General features: G+C 40.9%; 1 protein-coding gene across 14 annotated transcripts in view; it reads left to right on the forward strand.

Moving 5' to 3' along the window:
• KIAA1217 (KIAA1217 ortholog) overlaps positions 1-18332 on the forward strand; it is a 475355-nt gene that overhangs the window by 174273 nt on the left and 282750 nt on the right. For 2 of the 14 annotated variants that reach the window (XM_019668322.1, XM_019668324.1), the window contains exon 1: positions 9439-9688. The exons of the other annotated variants lie outside the window; for them this stretch is intronic. The gene's annotated coding sequence lies outside the window, so the exon portion shown is untranslated. Of the gene's footprint in view, positions 1-9438; positions 9689-18332 lie in introns of those variants that run through there. 14 annotated transcript variants of the gene reach the window in all.

An 18332-nucleotide genomic window follows, 5' to 3' on the forward strand; every position in this document is an offset into this window, starting at 1 on the left:
GTTTCTTAATTGCCAAGAAGTTGTTTCCTTTTTTTCCCTTAAGGTTTGGATAAGAAAGTGGTCTGTAAACGCATATTCAGTCATTACTTCAAATAGCTAAAAGGTTTCTGCTACTAAACATGGCTATTCTCCTATCAAAGGACAGCAACTTGTCTGTTCCCTTCCCCCAATTCCCCAATAAAATCTTAAAAAAAAAATTACATATATATATTGCATCTTCCCAACAGCCCTGTGGGGTAGGCACCATTATTAACTCTCCTTAACAAAATGGGAAACCAAGCACAGTGCAATTAGGTCTCGTTCAAGGTGACACAGCAAGGAAGCAGCAGTACCAGTGTTTAAATCCTGTTATCTGGCTGTAGGGACCTTGCTCTCAACCCACCGATTACATGATCTCTCTAATAAGTGATAGAATTGAAAGACATTCTGAAATGCTGAAGAAATGAAGGACCAGAATGGAGTACCAATTTGCCCAGTGTCAATAAGTATGAAATTTAGCAGCGATCCTAGAACGGCTGAAGTACCAGCCTCCTAATTAAGGCTGGTCTTCAATAATTCAGGGAACAAAAGGAATTTAGAACCAAAGAAGCAGTGGCATAAATAGGAGTAAGTATCTTAGAAAGGTAGACATTGAGAAAATATTACTGTTGGCAGAGCAACCTCTCCAAATGGAAGGACCATGGTGTCATAATAGAATAACCAGTTGTACTGAGACTTTATATACATGTGAATGTTTAATGAACTAGAGACCTGTGAATAAAGAATATGATAGGATTGAAAGATTCAGTATAAAAAATTTCTTGTCTTCAGAAATTTCAGATAACCTTGGCTATGTTTAAGGGAAATCAGGATGTGATCAGAAACAATAGTCATCTAAATGGGGTATGATGCAAAACAATTGGTAAGAAATAAGCAAGGAGCAGTCTAACACATAACAGATGATGCTACTCCAGGGACCAGGTAAAGGAGCTAACCTGGAACAGTTTCCCAGAAGACTGCTATTTTGAATTGTGACTTGAATGGTGTTGGAAGTGCATTTCGGAAGATTTGTAATGTTACAGAATAGGATATACTGTACTAGGGACTCAGTGATTGAAACACTAAATTCAAGAGACTAAAGGCAAAAATGACTTGAAGTTGACATTAATCATACGAGGTAGAGAAAGAGACTCCTAAATGGGGAATCATTCATAACAAGGCTTTAGATCCATGTTTAATTGGGTGCCATCAAACTCTGTGTTAACTTTCATTTTAATTAGTGTTGTGGAAAAGCAAGAGAACACATTTTGAGAATGGTGTTATAAAAGGAGCTTGCCATAAAAGGAGCTTAGAATAAGAAAGACACCCATGCCATGGACATCTGTCTGTTGATGGGGTGGAGTGAATTTTCTGTACTTTTTCAGCTCATTGCTCAAGTCAAGTAGGTAAATTGTATTGCTCAAATAAAAATTAAAAAATCAAGATTCTACTGTGTAATAACTGTACAGTGTCAGATGGCTAATAGACTTACTGGGGTTATCACTTTGTGAGGTATCTAAATGTCTAATCACTATGTTGTTTTGCACACCTGAAACTAATATAACATTGTATGTCAATGGTAATTGAAAAATAAATTTTTAAAAATTGAAAAAAAGAAGATTCTCCTGGAAAACCTGCTAGGGAGTGCCCAGGAGTAGGTGGGAGAGTAAAGGGGAGTCAGGAGCCAAAGTGTAGATGTGCAGTGGTGGGAGACACCTGGAGAGTGCTAATCAGCAAAACCTAGAGAAAACTGCCACCAAATGAGATTGAAATTTTAGTGCTTTGGAATCCAAAAAAGACCAGTGTGATTTAGTTCGGCACATTGATGCAGAGCTTATATCGCAAGAGTCTAAATTGTCCTTCTACATACTCATTAAGCTCACTTCTCTGTCATTATTCACCTTCCTCCTGCAGGTGCTTTCTTGGATTAATTCAATCAAATGGTTATTCATCAGGGACCTACACCATGAGCTCAGCACTGGGCAGAGTATAAAGTACCCACCCTGCCAAGGAAACCTCTCTTTAGTGGGAAAAGCAGTAACTTTGGGGTCCGATATTAGTGAGTTTATATATGCTGGCATGCTCAGCTGTGTGATTGCAGGCGAGTCAGTCTATTTCCCTGAGGCTTTTTCTTATTTTCTTACCTGTAGAAATGAGACAGACAGTACTGTCATGGCGAGGATTAGATACAATAATATGTCTCCACTGTAAAATGTTGAATCCATGCTAAAACTCTTTTCATTAAGGGGAAGGCTTTCTAGCTGGGAAGTCAAATTCAGTACACGTTAGAGCAGCATGAAACAGTGTGCGTTCTAAATTGCAATGACCTAGACGAGAATTTTGTAAAAGTATGTTCTGCAGAATCCTAGATCCGTAGACTGTTAATAGCTGTTTGGGGAATAGGGAGAAAGTGTCTATTGGGCTGTCAGAAAAGTCATGACACATTTTTGCAATGAAAAACATAGAAAAAATACGTCATGACTTTTCCGACAACCCAATAATTTGGGGACAAATTAATTCAAGTTAAAAGAATTTCTACATTGCAGGACTGATGTTTTACTATGCTAAAAGGCATTGTGAATCCCAGGTGGAGATTTGGGAGTAGGCGGGTAAGGCATGAAATATGCAGTGTTTCCCAAACCTGTTGAACGCAGAATATTATTTTGGGCACGTTAGGAAATGGTGGTACATACCTCAAAAGCATGCTGGAGTTCAGAGCAGTCGGAGAGCAGAAAAGGAAGATTTCACACTGGAGGTCAAAATTTGAATGGATTCTCTTGGCATGATAGGAGGCTTGTCCTAATTATCTCTGTTTCCTCAGTGCCCGGTTCACCCATAGTAGACATTGAACAAATATCTATGGCAAGGATATTGGCAGATTATGATTTGAATGAAGAGAATGGAGGCATGGAGGCATTCAGATGAGGAAGGGAAGACAGCAGTGATGATGAGACAGTCGTGGAGGTGGCTTCCTTGTGAATTGACAGGTAGGCCAATGGAAGAGAAGCAGCGTGCCATTTGGAGAAGTGGGAAGCCAAGTTGGGCTGGATCTTGAGTGTCGAGCAGAAAGCTCAGACTGACAGACTCAGGGCACCTTTGTAGCCTCGAGTACAGAAGTGGAAGAAAGCAAAGTTTAAAGTTTAGCTCTTCAGTGCTAGCCAGGAGGGTCTGTGTGGAAAAAGCCCGGTGATGGCCTGGGAGCCGTTGCAGTGTCCAGGACTCAGGGACAAGGTCCAGGGTAGCGGCTGCGGGAATGGAGCTCAGGCAGAATTGAAGGAGGACACATCAGGTTTTCAAAACAAAAATGGGAACGACTTGGTGACTGGTTGCAGAAGGATGAAGGTACGAAGGGCTACAGCCGGTGTAGCAGAAAAGGCAAGAACACCCAACGGACCACGCCAGGATCTGGGTTCTGGTTCTCCTCTGTTCCTGCGTGTGCTGGGGCCTTGAGCAAATCACCGAGCTCTCGGTGTCATGTGTCCATGTTGTGTGGAACTATGGAAGGGCTGGAGAACTACTATTGAAGTAACATTGGTCATGACAGGACCGGGTGGAAACAGACACCACTGTGTTAATTAACTCACGGGACCTGATGAGGGGAATGGAACTGGGGGGAAAAGATCTGGTCTGGTGCTCAGTGGGTGTTTCAACAAAATTCTGTAACGTCTCCCTTTTGAAACATTCTCAGATGTGTCCTCTCAAAGCCCCAGTTCAGCACCCATCTCATTTTGCATTCCCATCTCAACATCTTCGTCGTACCGAGCCTGCCTTCCTTCTTCCTTCCCTTCCCATTCCGAGGTTGTCACAGGGCATGCTGCAAACCCTGCGCATGTGTGAAAGTGAGCAGTGAACGGTGTGTCATGTTGTGGGACTCCCAGATGGAGCTTTGAACTGAGGCATTGATTTTGACAGAGTGTGGAGTGGGGTGCAGTGCATTGCAGTAAGAGGCTTCCCATCATGTCATGCTTGCCAGGGAGTATTCCTGGATTAATGGAATGTGCAAGGACTTTGCTTCATGAGTGCTTACTGAGATCATAGCTGGGGCAGTCAATGGGTTCTACTTAGACAGCACGGAGATAATGGAGGGAGAGGCGGGAGATGGGTGTACTGTGGATACCGTGGATACCGAGAAATACATGGGCTGTGTGCACTGTAATTACTATTGACTGATTTTATCTTTTGGGTCCTTTGTCCTTCCTCTATCCCTCCTTCCCCCTTCCTTTGTTCCTTCTTTCCTTTTTGTTTTTAAACATTTCAGCTGGACCAGAACGTTCCGTGCTGAATATTAAAAAAGTGTGAGACCCACTGGATTTCCAAGACCAGTGTGTACGTGTCCCATTTCCACGAATCTTTCTCTAGTTACTCCATGCAATGTCTGTTTTACCTCTAGTTAAGTATCCAGAAGTTTAGTGCCCATGTAAGCCTCTAGAGAGCAAATGTCCTTTTTGCACTTTCTCAGTTTTATGTGTTGTCAAGTTTTTCAAAGAAGCAGTTTGCATTTGTCTTTTCTGGATTATTTTTTGCTTTTATCTTAATTGCCTTTTCCTAGTTTTTAAAGTTACCTGTGCTGTCTTATAATTTCTTAAAATGAGTAGGAAATTCATTTATTTTTAGTACTGATTTTTTAGTAATGAAGACATTTAAGGGCATACAATTCCTGACACCAGTTTGGGCTGTGTCCTTCAGTTTTGTATGAAATATTTCCCATGTTATTGCTTTTAAGGAAGTTGACAATTTCAATTTTGATTTTTCTTTTTGATGTAAGGGTTGCCCAGGAATATTTCATTTCCAAGTAGTTGAGATTATTTATTTATAAATTTTATTGGACGTGATCAGAGAATGCAATCTGTATAATTCTTACTTATAAATTTGTTTAAAAATATCTTTGAATAGTCAAATACACAATCAATGTTTGTTAAGTGCTCCATAAATATTCATGAAAAGTTATGTATTTTATATTTATTATATATACATATACGTGTGTGTGCGCACACATACATATGTTTATAGGTTTGTTTGTATCCTTCATTTCTTCTCAGTCCTTCTTTTATTCTTCTAGTGCTGTTTAGTTCTAAAAGTATAATAAACCCTCTTACTATAATTGTGCTTTTATCTTTCTTTCCTTGCATTTCTAAGAATTTTTGCTCTATGGTTTTTTAGTTGCTTTGTTGTTGGTTGCAGACAAATTTATGATGACCATCCCCTCTTCATAAATTATGTCTTTTTACATTACCAAATGACCTCTTTATTCTGTTCAATGTTTGTTAACTTTTCTTAATATTATCACTCTTGATTTTTTATTGCATTTGTTTGGTATGTCTTACCCATCTATTTTCAACTTTTCTTTTTTTAATAATGAGTACGTTTATTAGAAACTACATATAATTTGGTTTTGTTGTTTTAGCCCAATCTATTAGTCTTTATTTTTTAATGGGAGAATTCAGCCCATTGATATCTAATGTCATAACTGATGAACTTGATTATATTCCTTCATCTTAATTTGACAGCAAACATGTCTATTCTTTATTAAATACAGTCATGCTCAGGAAATAGTAGACAGTTACCTGAGTTTCAGTCTTGACAGCTGTATTTGAAATGACAGTAGAGGCTCCAAGTGAAAAATGACAAGTGGAGGTTGGACAGCTGAAGGTGGATGAGGACTGGAACCTAAGCCAGAGAACAAGACTGGACGGATACAAGTTGGCCTTACCTGCTGTATTATATTAGTCAGGCTTCTCCAGAGAAACAGAACCCAGAGGTTAGAGAGAGAGCAAGGGCAAGAGTGAGGGAGGGAGGCAGATTGATTTAGTTTAAAGAATTCATTCACACAACTGGCGAATAGGGACTGGCGAGTCTGACATTTGCGAGCAGGCCTGCAGGTTGGGAATTCAAGTAGCGTCGATGTTGTGGCTTTGAATCGAAGAGCTGTAGGCTGGATATTTGGGCAGGGTTTCCATGTTACAGTCTTGCCTTCTTTGGGAACTGGAAGTCTTTGCTCTTAGTCCTTCAACTGATTGAATGAGGCTCACTCACAGTATGGAGGGTAACCTGTTTGACTCAAAGTCAGCTGACTTAAATGTTAATCACATCTAAAAAATACCTTCACCCTCGCTCAAGAGTTTGAGCTCTGAGCAACAGCGGTTCGAGTCCAGCCCGTGCTGAGCAGCCGCTGAGCTGCCAACAGGTAGCAGGATGGCTCAGCTAAAAAAAAATAAATAAATAAAAATAAAAATAAAAAATTCCTTCACAGCAACATCCGTACTGGTGTGTGACCAAAGAACTGGGCACCATAGCTTAGCCAAGTTGACGCAGAACATTAACCATTCTCTTAGCACCATAGTCAAAGTTGACTAAATGTGAACGGATAATTTCTGAAGGGAACAACAACTACAAGCAAAAATAGAGCCAAAGTTCAAGGACTTAGTGTTAGGAAATTAATTACTACTGTTGGTTTCCATTATTTCACTCAGAAATGCAAGGTCCCCATTCTTTTGGTGATACTTATAGCATGTTGACACGTAAAATGTGTACTTATATATATTTTTTTTCTTTCATTTCAGTGTTTGTCAGTTTTTCTTTAGACCAGAACTTCAGGGTGCAGACCTTCCTTGAATGGCTGCTGTTTCATTAGCCTTCTCTTCATCCTAGTGGTGTGTGTGTGTGTGTCCTGGTGTTATGAGTTGTAAAATGTTAATCCTACTCTGTGTAGCCCTTACAGGCCGACGCTAAATAAATCCCACTGCCCTGCTGTTGCTGCTGTGCTGACAGACTGTCCAGGTCTGGACTATTCCAGACGCCATCCCATCTGTTGACTTAGTATATCTGGGAGGATCTGCAGAAGGTCCGCGTTTACCCTTTGCAACCCAGTATGTACTTTCAGGTTCATCTACGAAGCATATCCTTCCAGCGTGGCTTAGTTCAATTAAGATTTTAGTATCTCCAATGATAAGCGATTTTAATTATAATTTTGTTTTTTCCTACTCAGAGAAGTATTTCTTTTCTACGTGACGACTTCCAATTCATGGTTTTTTAAGAAACAAAACTTCAGGCCATGTATGGTTAACTCCCAACTTCTTTCACCAGTTATTTATGTTCTAATATTTTCATGGGCTTTTTCAGTGAGCAGTTTTATTTGTCTGTATATATAATATATAAAATATATTTTATATAATATAAAATAGGTTTGATGAAAAAAAATTCAAGAGAAAGAACCTTACTTGATATCCAAGTCAAACTTGGAGGCCTCTGATGTTGCTTGGTGTAGAAACAAATAGTCCATCTACATGCGTTTGTTGAGCTCGGTCTTGGTTAGCGTGGCGCTCAGTTACTCTCAGGGAAACCACAATGCCTTTAAAGCTTAGTCCTGCGTGATAGTTTCATTTGGGGATGTTAGGGAAAATCATTACTCCACTGGTCAGCTCGAAGCAAATCTTGGCATTTCTGCCCATCCCCCACATGTGTTGCCTTTAGCGTTGAGATTGTTGTTGTCCAAAACTTTCCCCACTCTAAACATTTCAGGATCTTCCCATCACCATAATGCCATCACTGGTTACAAATTCTGCTGGAAACCTTTTCCTCTGCCTGTTGGCTTATGAATGGGGTTCATCAGGTTGCTTTCTGAGTTCTGAGTCCAGAGTGCTAACCATTACACGATGGAACCTGCCTGACTTTCAGATTCTGACTCTTCTCACTGTCTTTTCCAAGCTTGAATCCAGTAAGTAAAAGCTGAGATACTGTCATTTCCTAAATAACCCAGAGATCTGGCATAATTGATACCAACTCTGAATGCCGCATCAACTTTTGTAGGCTCCTCTCCCTCGTGGAACTTGGAGGAATAACTGTAATGGAATAGAGCCCTATGCCATCTTCAGATGTCACTGCGTAAAGCCTAGATGTGGTTGTATCTTGTTTTCGTTTTTTGTGTGTGTGCTGTATTTGTGCCCCACAGGGTAAAGCACAAGCGTGGGCTTCATCTGGGTGTGTTTTCATCTCACAGCAGCAGTAATTGAATCTCTGACAATAGTCTTGCCTCTGAGGGTGTTCCAACTCGGGCTGCTTTGTTAAACCAGGCTTGTTTTTGGTTCCCTTGGAAGGTAATGTCCCATCTGTTGACTGTAAACTACAGCAGTGCAGAACTCCCAGAACAGTCAGAGGGAGCCGGAAGCATTTACAATTCCTTCTATGAAAAGAGCCAGTCGAAGCTTTTACCTCCCCATGCTCCCCCTGCACACACCTGGGAGGGCTCAGCAAAGTATGGAGTTTAATCTTTAACCTCTGAGGACCAACGTTGTACTTTGCCGCAGGATCTGTGGCAAGTTAAGGCAGGCTGCACTATCAGCTACTGCTGCTTCCAAGACGGCTGTGTTGTAGCAGAGTCTGCCTTCAGGCGATTCCCAGCTGCGGCTCAGTCCCACTGAAAACTTCCTGCTGCAGCTTTTGACAGCCATTTGATAACATCATTATACGCTCTCCTGGGTTTGGAGGAAGTCACATTCAAACCTTTCTGATACCTCAAGGGTCAGCAATCTTGGACTTAGATTGTGAGGTGTGTCTGCAGTAAATTTAGAGGTGAGAAGAAAGAGGGCTGAGCCCACTGTCACCAAGAAGGGTTGGGGACAAATGTGGCAGACGTGTCCAAAGCTTTAGGCAGACATCAGGGAGTCCGTAACATTTGGGATAGAGGAAAGTGAATGAATGAAAGGATTGACCATTTTAGAGCCTGTTGACCATTCCCAAGAAAAGCCAAGGTTATTGACTTCAATGTTATTCTGGTAATATATGCAAGCTAGGACAAACATGCAAAAGATGTGAGTATGTTAGGAAAGAGTTAAAAAATTTCTCAACACCTTCTCTTACCACCACTACAAGCCTGAGGCCAAGAGAAAATGCACACACACAAGAGCACACACACACACACACACACACACACACACACACACACACACACACACACAAACACACATTCCAGTAAGGAACCTGTTTTGCAAGTTTTGCTGGTAAAAAGTAGGAAGGGGGTTTGCCGGAGAGCAGAGTGGAAAGCCTTAGAAGTATCGATTGAAGGTTTTTCAAAAACCTACATTTTCAAAGTAACTTTATCCTTCAGAGAGAGGCACATGTGCCACTGTAGGTTTTTCTTCAGCCAATTAAGTGCATTGTTAGACAGGGAGGGGCAGATTAGCAAATGCCTATAATTTTGATCATTGTTTTCTGCAAAACAGCTCAGGCTTTGAAAATGAAGCCATCGTTCTTGGCTAAGTTTTTGCCAACAGCACAAATTATACTGTGCGGAGATCCAAAGCCCCGAAAAAGGTTTCATTAATGAACAATTGCAGATGATTAAGTCTTCGCCTGACAGGTAATGTTGGCACGTAGACAGGTGGGGTTAGGGTTTCCATGGAGATTCATGATGTCATGCTTGAAAGAGCATGTCAAGACAGCCAATTTAACAAGTAGCTACTCAAAAAGTCCTATAGGCTTGGAGTAGGTTTTATGCAAATGACTCGAGTTTCACTGGGGCAAAAACAGCAAAAGAAAACAGTAGAGAGACATGGAGGGGGGGTTTACCTGGCAGTCCAGAAGGATGACCCTGGAGTCCATTAGAGACAAAAACTTCCAGAAGACGAATTAGATTTTCTACTTTGCCGCCTCACCTGTGGAGCTCTGAGTACAGGTAAATATGCATTTCTTTTCTTCCGCGTTATTACCAACAGTTATTTGGAACATTGAGGTCTGTTTCTCCACATTGTTCTCTTGGCAGGAAGAACTGAATCAATAAGCACAGCTTTCCCACACCAAATCGAGCTTCAGGGCTGTTTTTTTCAGGGCTTTTTTTATTGAATGAACTGAGAGTTTTGAATAGAGCTGAAAAACAAGTGTCGCATTATGCATTATGCTGATTATACCCTGTGAATAATGCTTTAAAAATAAGGGTTAAAAGGACGATCTGAGACTTGAGATACTGTATGTATTTGTGGATGATTCCCAGATGTTGATTTTTTTTTTAACTCTTCAAACAGACCTGAATTGGGACTACGTGTATTTCTGTATTTTCAAGTTCTAAAATGCCAAAAATAAAGCCCATGGAATATTACAAAAACAGCCAGGTTTATGACCATTGCACTTTTTTGTTGTGTGTGTCTAGGAACTTTTCTCAGAGAGGCATTTCTGAGACTAGAAAAATATCTCCTTTGAGATATCAGCGTTTCTGGACTTGAGGGAAGTCTGAGAAGGCGGAATTTAGGCTGCTGGGGTGGGGACAATGGTTGATAAAGGCAGCTTTTAAAGCATGCTTTGGAAAGGAAACCTTGCTTTCTTTGATGGTGTTACGGGCTTTCTGTTTGCATCAGTTACTAGTGAGACTGAGTAAACAGTCTTGCCAGAGATATGGATGTGATAAAAATCACTAAAGGTAGCTGCAGACCTGCAAAGTGGACTCAGAGGGGTTAGTTTGAGGACTTCAGCCTGTGATGTGAGTAGTGAGGCCCACCAAGCTTAAAAAGCAATGAAAGATATATTTGCTTTTTGCATACACTGTGTGAGGTTAAATACAGTGTAGAGTTGAGAATAACTTAAAGATACCTGTACATGAGAATGTGGGCTTTTGAAACCAAAACTAGTTAGGAGCAAATGGGCAGGCATTAAAATATTTTTAAAACTGTCTAACATGGAAGAATTTGAACCTCCTGAAATTTGCTGTCATATAATGTGGATTAAGCCTAAACTGATACTAAGATTGGACCGTTGTGGTACCGTTGTGGTGAGTGCAGAACCATTGAGTGACAAAGACCTGTCTCCCTGACATCAAAACCCCTGGGTTTTGAGTCCGGCTTTACTACCTGCTATTACTTGTGTAACTTTGGGAAAGTAAATTAACGTCTTTAAGCCTTTCTTTTCTCCTCCATAAAATAGGGAAGATGATACGGCCTTGTGAGAGTTAAATCACAAAATATATGTAGCACAGTTCCCAGCGTTCATGCTCCATGAGTTAGCGATTGTTTTTATTTACCATTCACGTGGCACTGGACTGTTTATAAAGTGTTTTCACATCCTTTATCTTATCATTGCAATAGCCCAGTAAGATTAGCAGAACCTTTTTAGTCCCCCTCTACAGGAGAAGAAACCCTGGCTTAGAGAGATACTGAAATATACAACACAGTACACTATCCTACATTTCCTGCTATTTTTTTTCTCACATTAGGGTTCTTAAAAAAAAAAAAAATCAGTGTGTTACTGAAATTGCTCCCAGCAGCAACAATTATTTCTATAAATTAATTAAAATACAAAATGTTAAGTGTGTCAAAGGAGCTAAGATATTCGTGGTTTTACATTAATTATGTCTGACACTTTTTTCTAGATAGGCTAGAGAAGTGGGATTAATTTACTTTTTTACTGGCACCTATTGATAGGAGCTCAAGTTACTTCACGAGACTTACAATTTTAACTCTTACGTGCTCCTTATGTTTCTGGGTCCTGCAAGAAGAAGAGTCAGGTTTTGTTGTTACAGGTATCCTGAGCAGGAAACTGAGTCACCAAGGGCCGTGGGAATCGCCACAGGAAACAAGGGGTTGGACACACACACACACACACACATACACACTCACTGTCTTTTCTCCTTTTGTGCTCTAGACCTTGGAACCTCCCCCCACTTGTCTACATCCCAGACCAAAACAGCCCTTAATTATATTCTCCATCTATTGTATATAAGAGACAAATATGTTTTTCATTGTATTATTTTTAGCAGCAGTGTTTCTAGCCAGGGAAAAACACTCTAATAGTTCCAGGGTTTTCCTAATGACTTTTCAGTTTTTCCAAGTTTTCCACATCAGACTGTTCAGAATTGTTCAGATGCCACACTCCTGGAAGAAGGTTCTTAACAGGAGCATTGGGTAGCCTCACTGAGGCACTCTGATCTCCGAGCTGCTAAGGCTGAACTCCTTCTGTCCCAGATATCCTATAGATTAATTAAATGTGCTCATTCGAATGGCATCAGGCTGCACTGGGGACTCCAGTTCCCAGCGCTGGTTTGGGGGCACTGGTAAAAGCTCTGGTTATCTCCAAGGCAGGATCTGATCTGAAAGCCAATATTTATTTCATCCGTTCATTCAAAGTTTCAATTCCAAATATAAACCGCAAAGCCCCAAGTTTAAAGTAGAAAAGAGTCCTGAAATTGAACAGCCATAGCGTGCCAAAATTCCAAATTGGTTCAGAATCACTAATAAGTATTCTTATACATTGTTTTGCCCACAGACCCTGTTTTAGAAAGTCCATTAAAGCTTTGTATGACTATTAATTGTTGACTGTTCAGGGATTATCTGTTGATTAATAAGCAGCGATGGCATCTAGGAGCCTGCTTTGCACCTAGCAGAGTTTACTGAAAGTTTGTTGAGTCAGAAGCGATTCAAAGGGACGGATTACCTGGATTCGAGTCCTGCCTCCATTACTGACTAGTAGCACAGGTTTTCCATCAAAGAACATATGTAGGTCTATTCACATGGCAAATAAAATGTAGCGTCCACATTTAAAAAACTCTTAGTAATGGAATTAGTGATCTCTAAAACTTACATTTTTCTCTTCAAAACTGTTTGGAATGTCCATGGAGTTGATTTCTTCAGAAAGAAAGGCCCTGGAATCTCCCAGTTCAGCAACTGGAATTATCACTTCCTCCTGGGCGAGCAGTGCATCGAGTTCTGAGTGGGAGGGAAGCTCTTTCTAGAAGTTGTTTACAGCGTCGGGCCTTATTGATGAACAGCTTCTAGAAGTTGTTTACAGCTTGGGGCTATTCATCAATTTCACTTGATAAGAAACACTCCTGTTTTGAAGCTGATAGGGAATAGTTTGCAAAAATCTATTTCCCCCCCAAAAAAAGTCATCCTGGAAAATGGTGTCATTGCAGACAGTGTTGCTCTTATCTTCACATGTGTGGCTTCTGAAGGGATGAGCAGGCAGAGTTGGAAGGGCTTTTTCCTCCTCCAGCAATGAAGCTGGCCATCACCTTTCTTCCCTCAACCTTTTTTTTTTAAGCAGGTAAAAACGTAATTTAGTGGAAGCTAAATTCCTCAGGCACCTGAGTTGGGGACATGTTTTTATTATGAATCGTGAAGCACCATGAGCGGGCTCTACCCATGAATTTTGGCCATTTCGTATTTCAGGGTGGAATTTCCTCGGAAGTCGTTCCAATATTGATTCCGGTCAGCTTTGGCATTGAACTTGTAACTGGTGATGAGAGAAAACATGGGGAGAGGGATTTTTGGTGTTTTCTGGAGGCATAATATCAAGGTTGGCAGGATTCTGAGGTTCCTAGATCTGCTCTCTCCTATAAAGTCAAAATGACAAGTTCTTCATGGTTCATAGTGAACCATGATGTCACTTGGGACATCTGGGCAGCTGGAGGCGTTGGGACCTGTGGGCTGTGGTGGAGAGAGGAATTCAGGGCATCCTTAGTGAGGCAGGGACCAGGACCAGGAGCGACCAAGGATGGAGACTGGGGTGAGCTTTATCCTGATGACAGAGCATCTCCTGCTTTTGCATCAGACAACAGGCCACAGAAAGAATTCTGAACTGCTCATCTGTATGAATGACAAGTGCAAATGTAAAATATTGTGCATTTGGAGAAATCCTTTTCTAGAGATCTCGCAGAAAGCAGTGTGTACAGCAGACTTTATGTGATGGCACGAGTAGTCAGTCCACTGTAAAGGCGGTGATAGATAGCTTTTGTGGGCTTTTACAGCCCCAGGGTCCCATGCGGTGGTCTCACTTCCCACCCTGTGTGCCGTAGCACTGTACTCTTCATTTCCACCCCTGTCTGCTTGCTCATGATTCAGCAACAAGTGATAATGGTGTTTCTCACCCACGGTTTTACTAGGTTGGTAAATGCAGGTGGTCATGTTGGCGCTCACAAACCCGATGGTGGGACTGTCCTCAGAGCTGTGCCTTCCCCACCCCCCACCCCCCAACCACCTGTTTGCCCGGCTCTGTGCTCTGCTTGGATCACACAAGAGGGAGGGAGCAAAGACCCCCTCCCAGAGATGTTGGTGGTCCGCCCGGTGGCGCTGTAAACTGTTCACATAGGACTTTCTTGGGCCTCGTACTTGCCACTGAAAAGCATAGCAGGCTGCTGCCTCACACGTGTTTTGGAATGGCTGAGAAAACCGAGATGCGGATGGACCCTTGGTCATTTGTAGTCTTTGGCACTAAGGATGTTTGTAAACACTCCTCGGAACGTCACGTGGATGGCAACTCGCTTAGTCACTGTAGCCATCAGTAAAGTAAATAAATGTGCCGCCACCACCGTTCAGCCTCCTGTTCCAGGGGACAATTCATTAAAACATCATGTTTGAACTTTGTTAAAGGAAAGGTTGCAGGGGCTCCTCCCTTCACTTTTAACTGTGACGTTATTTAAATCTCTTTTCAGGCTCAGTTTTAAGACTGCAGAAGAAGAAAACTGCAAATTGTCTCAGGAAGGAGAATTTTCAGTTTCCTCTTTGTGAAGTGTGTGTGCCTATGTGTGTGTGTCTGCATGTCTGTGTTGATGATGGTGAAAGTAGCACAGACTCTAATTTAAAACTATTCTTCCTTCCGAGCAATTATACTAGTGGCACCATAATATATTAATTTGACCCTTTTAATTGCTTTTCCCGCTACTTCTTTTTTCTCTCCCTGTTATAAATAGTACTGCAGTGACCTTCTGTGTATCTGTGCACGTGTCAGCAAATCTGGAGGACAGATTCCTAGATGTCAGATTACTAGTTTATTACTTCTCCTTGACTAGTATTACTAGTAAAGTTATTGAAAGGTATTGCCCAGTATTCTCTCAAAAAGACTAATTTATTCGGTCATTATGACTGTTTGAGAGCGTGTTATGGCACATTCAGATAATACAGTTCACTGCAGTCATGACGTATATGAAATATACCCTATGTACAGATCTGTACATAGGGTATATTTCCAATATAACCAAGTTGTATTAAATGAGCAATACATTTTACAGAGCAGTATAGATAGCCTGATCCCTTTTATTTTAAAAAGGCCGAATCCTATTTGTATGAAAAGAAAACCATATTGTCCATTTTCTTTGAACTTATCTACACATTAAAAATTTCTAGAATGATGCCTAATAAATCAGAGAGAGGGACTAGTGGGCTGGTAAAGATGGAAGCTTTTTTTTTTTTTTAAACTTCTGGACCACTCTATATTTTTAACATACATATATAATACTTTAAAATTTAAAAACGAGTTGACAACAAAAACAGTTGCCCTGGAATGTAACTTGTGTTCTTCCAGGGAGGCCAGCAGTTCCAGATAGGCTGAGGCTGTGACTGTCTCTGTCTCCCAATCCAGGGGCATATTTGTGCTTTGATGTCATTGTCCCTTGAAGAAGCAAGTGATTCTTTTTTTTTCTCTTTCTTTATAGAGCAGTCACATCTGATGATGTTAGCCTTATTCCCAGCCTCAGAATCTTCCCTAAATGAATTCATTCCAGTCAGGATCTCACTCTTCTAAATAACTGCTGTTTGGGGCTTTGACATCAGGTGTGTTTGGATTAAATATGTTCGAGCTGCCTGAAGTTTTCAACAAAAGCAGTAAATTCACCTTCCCAGATTAGGTCACCTTCTCACCCACTGTATAAAACATTTACTTCAAGTTCAAGTTTATGACTATACCTTATCCCTTGTCAAGTTCCCTGAGATCAGTTTTGGATAAAGGGTTCTTAGACTTTCATATTAAATCTATAACTATGTAACTGTGATTCAGTTTCCTAAATGAAAAAAATTGTTTTAATATACAGAATATTTCGATTTGAAAACTTTTATAGCAAGAAAAGTCAAGAATAGAATCATAGTATGCCTTTTGAAAGAAAATAAACTACACTTTTTGTACTCCAGAATTGCTGAGGAAAGCTTCAGACGTTGTTTTAAACTCCAACTCCTTTTAAATTCAGATGCACAGAATGCGTTAAAACCACAAGTATAGTAGATTTGATATATACGTTCCTTTTGCACAAATCCAGGACATATCTTTAATGTTATTAAACTTTTCTTCCTTTCTCTTTCTCAAAAGCTACTTTTGAAACTGCACATTTCCCCCAGATACATTCTTTTTCTACTTCATAAAATATTGCAGTTCTGCAGCTAATTGCAAGTATTTGCAAAAGGGAACAAATATAAAATAAATACCTCTGAGTGTGGTATTTTGTGAGTAAACATATACCTGACATTGGCTAGTTAACCTAAAAACATAATGAGGATTAACTGTGCTTACAGGAAAAAGGGTAGAATAGCGGCTGTGATTTGCCAAACAAGGAAAGCCACAAGTTTAGCAAGTCCATTAAAGAGAATACAATTACAATAGTCTCACTGTGGTGGCAGGTCACTTTTAAGCCTAACTGAACTTTTCCTGTAGTCTTAGAAAAGCTTCCAATATCATGGGGTAAATACAATATTTTTCCCTCTAAATATTAAATACCACTGGCTTCTAAGACACATACATGAAAATCGCAAATGCCTTAATGTATGCCAACACAATACAATAAAAAATTTCCCTGTGTGCATTCAAATGAGTATTAGAATACCCACAAGCATTATTATTAATACTTACTATATGCCAGAAATTTTCACGCAGATTTCCTCACATAATCATCCAAAAAACTATACAAATGGATCCGTAGGCTACCAAGACTCAGAAGGATAAACAAGGATATCAAGACCCAGAAGAGTCTAGAGACTTGATTCTTTGCACAGCAGAAGGGGATTTGAACCCAGCAGTTCTGACACAAGCCTGGGGCATTTTCATGGGACCCCCTGAGATGTTCGCTATGAAAACGTGTTCATTTTTATGAAAGTGGATTTTCGAACTGAATTGTTCAGGGAAGGATTTCCTTCTTGCCTCTGTAGCCTCACACTCTCTTTTATAATGCCTACTGTTTTTGCCATTTCACTGTTACCCCACTGGGTGGACTTGAAGAAACTGAGGAGGTTGGAACAGCAATTGGTTTTGCTACTTGTTTATGGTACCTCAGAAACCAAGCCTGGAGCTGGCTTGTCAGGAATGCATTTACTAAGCAACTTTCTTCCTAGCCTTGGAGGAGGAAAGCTACATGCCTTGACCAAATTCCTTGCTTCAGAAACCTGCACTCCATGAACAGACCTTTAGAGTTCACCCCAGAGAAGGAGCACCTTGTGGTTCAGAGCTCAGCTCACAATACGGTGTTTGCTCAATAACACACACACATACACACACACACACACACACACACACACACACACACACACACANTTTCTTCCTAGCCTTGGAGGAGGAAAGCTACATGCCTTGACCAAATTCCTTGCTTCAGAAACCTGCACTCCATGAACAGACCTTTAGAGTTCACCAGATATTCTCCAAACCCTCTGGAAAACATGCTAACCCAGCATTTCCCTCAGCAGACACAAAACACACACATACACACACACACACATACACATACGCATGCACACACACACACACACACACACACCCCTGTTGCCAATAGTTTTACATGTGATTCAAAAGTTCTCACTTGAACTCTCAATTGAAGGGACACATGGGACAACTTTCATCAGTACTTGTCCCTGTGCAGGCCAGAAAGGTGTAGATCAGAGCTGCCAGGCCTGAAGCCAGCTTCTCCAGAAAGGCCAGCACAATGGCTTTTGCAGATTTTGATAAGCCATCAAAACTTTGTATAATAAAATTGGAGTTTCTACATAACAATCCAGTTTCTTACATTGTGAGGGGAGAAGTCAGGTGAGCAGCAAACACTGGGCTCAAATTCCTTTGTTAAAATTTGTATTAGAGCAGCTGCCCCATTAAGATGGGGGGTACAGGTTCTCAGGTTCACCACGGCCTCCCACTCTCCATTTCACACCTGTCTCTCTCACTTGTCTGACTCCTAACGAAGCTAGACCTACCTGTCTTTTGTAGACCTGCTCCTGTGAAGTGCTGTGGTGAAGTGGGAGGTGTCCCGCCTTTGTTGTTGGACAGACACAATTTCAGGAACTGGTTCTACCACTTTTTGTGTGCTCTTGGGCAAGTCACTTGATCTAAGGAAACTTCCATTTCTGTAGCCAGATGGTTTGCAGATGGGACACAGAGTGTGAGAAGTACCAACCCAGTACCTGGTGTGTAGCAGATGCTCGAAACATGGAAGCAACTACAGTTGACCCTTAAACAATGCAGGAATTAGGGGCACCAATCCCTCGCACAGTCGAAAATCCATGTATAACTTTCACTCCCCAAAAACTTAACTACTAACACACAGCCTACTGTTGACCAGAAGCCTGACCAATCATAGCCGAATAATG

The sequence above is a fragment of the Hipposideros armiger genome, unplaced genomic scaffold (genome assembly GCF_001890085.2).
Source record: "Hipposideros armiger isolate ML-2016 unplaced genomic scaffold, ASM189008v1 scaffold_524, whole genome shotgun sequence".
NCBI lineage: Eukaryota > Metazoa > Chordata > Mammalia > Chiroptera > Hipposideridae > Hipposideros > Hipposideros armiger.